We start from the raw sequence: 7,407 nt of genomic DNA on the forward strand, positions 1-7,407 counted from the left end.
CACAGGTCAACAACAAAAAAATAATGATTATTATTATAATAATTATAATGTAAGATGGAAGTGGTTAGAGTAGGGACATCAGGCACTAATGGAATTACGGGGATGACTAATTCATTGATCTTAGAAATTTTGTGTAAAATGCTATTCTCTTACTCCAGCCTTAAACATTGCTTAATGAGTTTGTTATATAGTGGAATTATTGGCACAGTCACACCCTGCTGAAATAATGCTCGAATAACTGGGCGTATTCCTTCCTCCTTTTCTGAGGACGGATGGTATTGTTTACAATGACTATGACTATGTTTCACTTTAGCTTGATGCGGTGTAAATGTTACCTGTCTTGTCAATATAGCCCATAATGTGCCAGGTATTTAGCAAGTTCAGGATGAGGGATGCCACCATTGCTGTCAGATTTGAAAACTGGAGACATACAACTAGGAACAGACAACTGCAAAGCCCATCATTGGTGTGAGTAACATGTTCAATTTATGTATCAGATCAAGGCCTAGTAAATTAAAAGGTGAAAAATCATCAGGTGATTTACTGTAACATGCAGTAGGGGTACACGTGGATACTGAACTGGAACCCCATCAATTCCCACAGACTTCATATACTGGTTCTGTGACTGCTCCTCCATACTGGCTACAGCATGAATTGCAACTTTATTACGCTGTAACGTTGTATATATTTCCCTTCACTGGAACTAAGAGGCCCAAACCTGTTCCAGCATGACACAAAGTGCACAAAGCGAGCTCCATGAAGACATGGTGGAAGGTTAAAGTTGGTAGAAGGTAGAAGAACTCGAGTGTCCTGTACAGAACCTGACCTCAACCCCACTGAACACCTTTGGGATGAACTGGAACTGGAGCCTCCTCACATCAACATCAGCGCATGACCTCAACCTCACTAATGCTCTTGTAGCTGAATGAACACAAATCCTCACAGCCACGCCCCAAAATCTAGTGGAAAGCCTTCCCAGAAGAGTGGAGTGCATTATAACAGGAATGAAGTGAATAAATCTGCAAATAAATCAACAAGCACATATGGATATGATGGTCAGGGATACGCAGGGCCATATCGGGTATATAGCTGTGGTGTATTCATATTATAGAGCCGGATAACACTGAAGATTTTGTGATCTGTGGTTATTTGTTCGTGTAGGTGAGGTATTCTTCCTTTGTCTTGTTTATAGTTTGGTTGGGATTAATTTTTGTGACTGATGTATACTTGTCATGGGGCTCTTTGGTGTTTGTAATAAGAGTTTAAACCAATTTTAAGAACCAGTTGCTTTAAATAACTCAATTTGAGAACATTCCCCCATAAGTGTTTTGTGGAAAACTGCTGCACTGTTTGTAAAAAAAAAAAAAAAAAGGTCCGGAGTACAAATGTATAAAACAGACTATTATTTATATATATATAAAAAATACTTTATATTAAGATCTTTGTAATTTACTCACTGTTTTAAAAGGGATTTAAATATTGGTGCACAAACAGAATGAGACACCAGGTGGTAAGGCTCTTTTTGAGTGTTTTGTTTGATGCTGTGGCTGAATGAGATTATTTTCAGTGTGGAATATTCATTCTAATCCCCTTCAGCATTTATACACAGAATTTTACAGCGTGGGACACTTGCACTGTAGTGTCTTTTATTCAGTTGTATTGAGTGGTACTGAGTATTATACACTAATGTTAGATAGTGTTTCAGGTCTGCAATAGTTTTGACTTTTTCTAGTTTAATAAGAACAATCACTGGACACTTAAAATTACAAATGTTTTTATATACATAAAGTTACATTAATGAAGTGGAAATGTATTTATAATGATTTCAGTCTTCACACTGACTGCTAATTTGATCTTTTCATAAACACTGCCAATGTTCAGTTTGTTGTTTAAGTGGTTTTTACAAAGTGCAGTGGAGGAAAACATGGCCTTGCTTGGTGTTTAGTGTGTATAAAAGATTTGACAGATTAGGCTGCAGTGTTTAAAGCAAACAGAAACAACTGCAGAACCAGCTTGGTGGCTCGGTGATGAGTCTGGTGACCTAACAGGGGAAAATATTCTAGATCTTCACATTAAACCTGTTTGTCCTCATATTCTGATGGCTGTGCAGTTTCATCATTTCTATGGAATCTGCTGCCATCTAGTGGTATCAGATTATCACAGTATATAATATGAAAATGTTCGTTTATTTAATTAATTACTGGATGTAACTGTCTCTTTTCTGAGCCTAGACCTGAGATTAAATTTTACTCTAGTCGCAAATAGATTTTCTCATAAAATAAACGTCCTTTTTTGTTACTTTTTTGTTTTGTTTTTGCGTTTTCCATACCGTGTCAACGTTTTTGTACGGAGTCCTTAAAGGGACATGGTGGTGGAAAAAAATTTGGGATGGGAGAAAAAAAAAATCAAAGGTTTTGCGTTCCCTCGCAAAGATAGCCTACCTGTTGTGTTCTATCGCGAAACCTGTGTTCTCGCGAGAAACTTCTGCGCGGTGGTTCGCGCTTGTATCTTCACAGCATCACTTGAGTAATTTTTTCGTCGGGACAATGCTCTTTCGCATAATATCCTTTTCAGGTGTCTTTCACTTACGTCAAAACCGTGCCTCGAACTAAGCACAGACCGCATTTCTTTATATTTGTGTCCAAGTTCAAAATAAACTCCATGAACCGCTCCATTATGAACCTATGGAGCTGCCCGAACCACTACCAGCAGGAAAATAAAAAGGAAGTGTTTGACTGAACTCATAACTGGTTTTGCGAGGGAACGCAAACATTTCTCGGGGGAACGCAAAAAGTAAAAAATAAAATTAATAATAATAATAATAATTCTCCCATCCCAATTTTTTCCTACCACCATGTCCCTTTAGGGGCTCCGTATTTTTGGAATTAGTAAAGGTATTAAAAATCTAACAGTTTTGGAAGTTTACACCTTATCTTTAAATATTACAGTGATGAGTTACCTTTTAAATATAAGTGTAGATATTAGATTTTTCATTTAATTTATTGATTCCATATTTCTATCTTTATGCTGTATAATTGTATTATTATTATTATTATTATTATTATTATTATTATTATTATTATTATTATCATCTCCGGATAGTATATAAGCTGCATAAATGTAATGGAGCACTAGGGGGCGGTGTTGTTATTCACAATTGGAGAACAGACAGAGAGGGCAAAAGAGGTTTCGGTCTCTAACACACGGTCAGGAGTCCAGAGCAGTCTGATGATATTTCGGATAATAAACTGCTGAGTGTAATCAAGCGACTTTGAGCAGGAAAAAGTGACCTGTGGACCTTCAGGAGAGGAATGAACATCTGAGCTAGCAGTGTTAATGAACTAATCCGCAGTAATTGACAGTAAGTGAGTCAGGAACCTGCAGTCTGAGGGAGGTCATTCTGACTCAGTGCCCTATACCTGTACTGCGCTCCAGGTATCTATCTATTGATCTCACAATCTCACTATGTCAGCTGCAAGGCTATGAGCTAATGGAAACTCAGATGTTTGTTTTTTTTTTTTCTCTCTCTTTTCACCTCACACAGTAATCTGTTTTCTTGAAATATTTAAGTCTTTAAAGCTGTGGACTTAATTCAACAAATCTAATTAATTTAAATTAACAATCCGTTATAACAACCCATGCGATCTCAGTGAATGGACACTTCTGCATTTGTATCCGCATCAGTACCCCTCGTTGCATCAAAGTCGACTAACATTGCAGCAGAGTGAATGAGGCAAATAGATGTTTCATGTGTGTTGTGATTTAATGTTGTTGTTTTTTTCCAGATTGACTGTCATGCTGTCCATGGTATGACAGATGACCAGCTAATTAAATACGTGCCCAAAATTGGAGATCGGATAGCTATTCGGCAGTACTGCGGAAGAGAAGTGGCTGCATTGGGAGGAACCACCGCAACTATCTCTAAGGCTACAGAAAGCCTGATGGCAAAAATAAACCAAAGACGGGCCTCCAAGAGAAGTCGTGGGGATGATCGTTCAGAAAAATTGTCGGGTAACTGTAATGCTCTGAAAATGGAGCGTGCTTTTCAAATGGGATTGTTTGAAGAACTAGGGGGCTCTTGTATTCAGGTAAAAGAGAAAAGGGGATGAGGGATCAGACATTTGAAAGCATTGAAGACTACTACAATGGCACAGCTGTTGGAGACTGGCAAAGAACTTTTTTTTCCAAATGGAAAATGTAAAATAGGCAATGCCAATGAATTTGAATTCATCATGCGAGATGTTACTAAAGATCAGCTGGATCCATTGACCACACTAGCTCAGCAATATGATAAGAGAGAAGTTATATTGTTGAGACTGTATCTGTCTTGCAAAAAAGATTGACATTGATGCAGCTGAAACTGAATGCTGCTACCTCACCTGGTGAATCACGAAATGCATCAGCCCTCACAAGTGAATCATGCTGTGCAGCTGCTGCTTCACATGGAGCTGTTTCCTAATTGGATCTCCCCAATGTAACTGCTTTCACAACTGGAACTCCAAGTGAATTTGCCAGTCCGATGTCGAGTGAAACTTTGAATGCGTCTCGACAGAGAATGACATGCCGGTTAAGGAAGATTTTATTGTTGTACCAAAGGCATCATTTTTAATTGATGAGGAAATTGTGCTCGGATATGCTTTTCTTGATGATTGCCAGGATGACCTTGATGATACCCTTCCAACGGACCCAGTGCAGGAGGAAAGTTCGTTTACAGGACAGGAACCACGTCAACCACCAAAGACCACCAGGCTAAGGCTTCACAGGGGAAATGTTTTCAGTGAACTAAATGCTGCTTTTAAAAATGGTTTTGTGTTTGTAGATGAGTCTCTCTTGGAAATTGAGATGGTCTTAACCAATGGTAACACAGAGAAAGGAGAAGACAATGGTGGAGTTTTGTGTGATGCGCTAAGTGAGTACTGGGAGATCTTTATTATGAAATGCACTACCAGAAACTTACTTAAAATACCAATGACGAGACATGACATGAAAGATGAGTGGGAACACGTAGCTAAAGCCATGGTCCTAGGCTACAACATGGTGAAGTACTTTCCCATTGTGCTGGCCAAGCCCTTCCTCTCCTACTGTCTTGGACTTGAAATCATGGATGGTTACCTTTTTTCAACATTCTTAGAGACAGTTTCCATTGGACAAAAAGAAGTTGCTGAGCAAGCGATGAAAGACTTCCAAACTATCTCTGGAAGAGAGGAATGGTTGGATTTCCTAGAGGCACATGATGTCAAACAGAAGCAAATGTGAGAAAATCCTTACTTGAAGTGGCACATAAAGAAATAGTTCAGATATAATATAATAATAATAATAATAATATAATAGTTATATTATATAACTTCATATTATATATTATATAATAATAATATAATAGTTCAGTTCAGATCGCATATATAGCAGAATGTTGGAGCAGTGTGCTGAAACTGCTCCCAGGAGGATTGGATGAAGTGCTGGCCAGCCTCACTCCTACAACCAGGAAGGGTGTTGCCATGCTACAACATGAGATCCTCAACAAGAGAAAAAAATCAGATTCTTGATTTTCTCAAGAAGTTTATAAGGAATTGTGGTGAACTTCGGCTGAGGAAATTTTTCAGGCTTTGCACTGGTAATTGTTTTAATTTATTAAAAATATTTGATCAAATGGCTTCACATAAAAGAAACATAGTTGAGAGCTAAAGAAATTATCTTCACCAATATAGAATTGTGTTCATTAATCAATGATGTTTTTAATCCAACAAATCCAAATTTGTTATGTTATTGTCCTTTTAAAGGGATAGTTTGGATTTTTGTACATTTAAGTGGTAAAAAATACTTACCAATAATATAGTTCATGTTGTATTAATGCCAGTAATGTAGTTGATGTTGTAGTAATGTTCTTGATGCAAACATGTGGGTCATGGACATTATTTAGTAGTAAGTGACTGGTGGAGTTTAAGTCAAAATTACATTTTGTGAATTTGATTGGGTAATAAGGTAATAAGGACCGGAATGGAGTGAAGGTATGCTGCACCAGCAGTAAAACAAACTTAATCCAAGGCTTCACTAACGTTATTAGTCATCACCATGTTACATTACCGACAGATGCAGGACACAACACTACGCGTGTGAATGGAAAACACATATGGCACCATAGTGTTCCAGTTTGGGTTTTTAAAATCTGGTAACCTACCAGACAGAGTAAATGGAAATTCAAAACTTCATAACTGGACAAGCACTCGCCCCGTTAATGGAGATCTCAAACACAAAGTTTGGCTAACAAGGAAGCCTGGGAAGCTAACGGTTGGGTTTGGAGTGCAAAGCACAATAAAGACAACGTTACACAATGAAAGCTGTGAAACGTCCAATTGAAAACACAACATAGCATTAAATCTACCCTTAAACCTTGATCAATTGGATTTACCAGGCAGATGTACGCCGTCAAAAAGTCCTATGGTCTCTGCTGGTTAATCGCTAAAATAAACACACACGGCCTGCGTGGACAGTTATGTCACACTAAGACGTACCCTTGAAAGGTCAAGCTGAGGCCTGATAGGCACTTCATTTCTGACTCTCAACTCTGTAATAAATATGAACTATAAAAACTCATATCTTTATCTTTTCTTTATAGAAAACCAGAACAGTCCCTGAGATAATCTCTCTTTATGTAACTGCAACAACGATATAATCTTTTATTTGAACAAAATGTTGAGGCAAAAAAAAAAAAGACTTAGTCATTAATACTGATAACACCAGCTGTGAGGGAGGTGAAGCTAATGCTAAAGGAGGTTATGACTAAACACAAAGTTTATCTTCATTTCAGAACTTTGGTTTTTCTCTCAGATCTTATCCACCTTACAAAAACTTTCATTTCAATTCAGATAAAGTGATTCTGCTGCACTTTTAAACACCACAAATGTACAAAAAACAAAGTTTGCAAGAACTTGTTAGTGAACTCAGTGGTGGAAGGCAGAAATAGGAGGACTAGGTTAAAGTAAAACAGAGTTCCTGCCCTTCTTTTGATACCAGTATTTTAATCATAAATCACTCCATGAGGACGTAGCAATTTTTTGTCTTAAACCAGCTAAAAGGCAGAAGAGAACCCACACCTTCTGAAACACCAACACTAATGCTAATCACTGCAACACAGAAGCAACAAGTGTGTGTGTGTGTGTGTGTGTGTGTGTGTGTGTGTGTGAGTGTGTGTTGTTAATAAAATATTCAAAAATATGGAGAATTGTGGAGACCATGTGGTCAGATCAATCCCTTTACACTGGCTACTTTCTCTCTGGAAGCTCTAGTGTCGTTATTTGGGGGCCAAGCACCGACTGAATGTGTGCAGTGGAAGTGTATTTTTCCTTCTTATTATTTAGATCAGAATTTGTTATCTCACCTACAGCCCTGAAGCTCCAGACCCTTACAGCT

The sequence above is a fragment of the Ictalurus punctatus genome, chromosome 16 (assembly GCF_001660625.3).
Source record: "Ictalurus punctatus breed USDA103 chromosome 16, Coco_2.0, whole genome shotgun sequence".
NCBI classification, from domain to species: domain Eukaryota; kingdom Metazoa; phylum Chordata; class Actinopteri; order Siluriformes; family Ictaluridae; genus Ictalurus; species Ictalurus punctatus.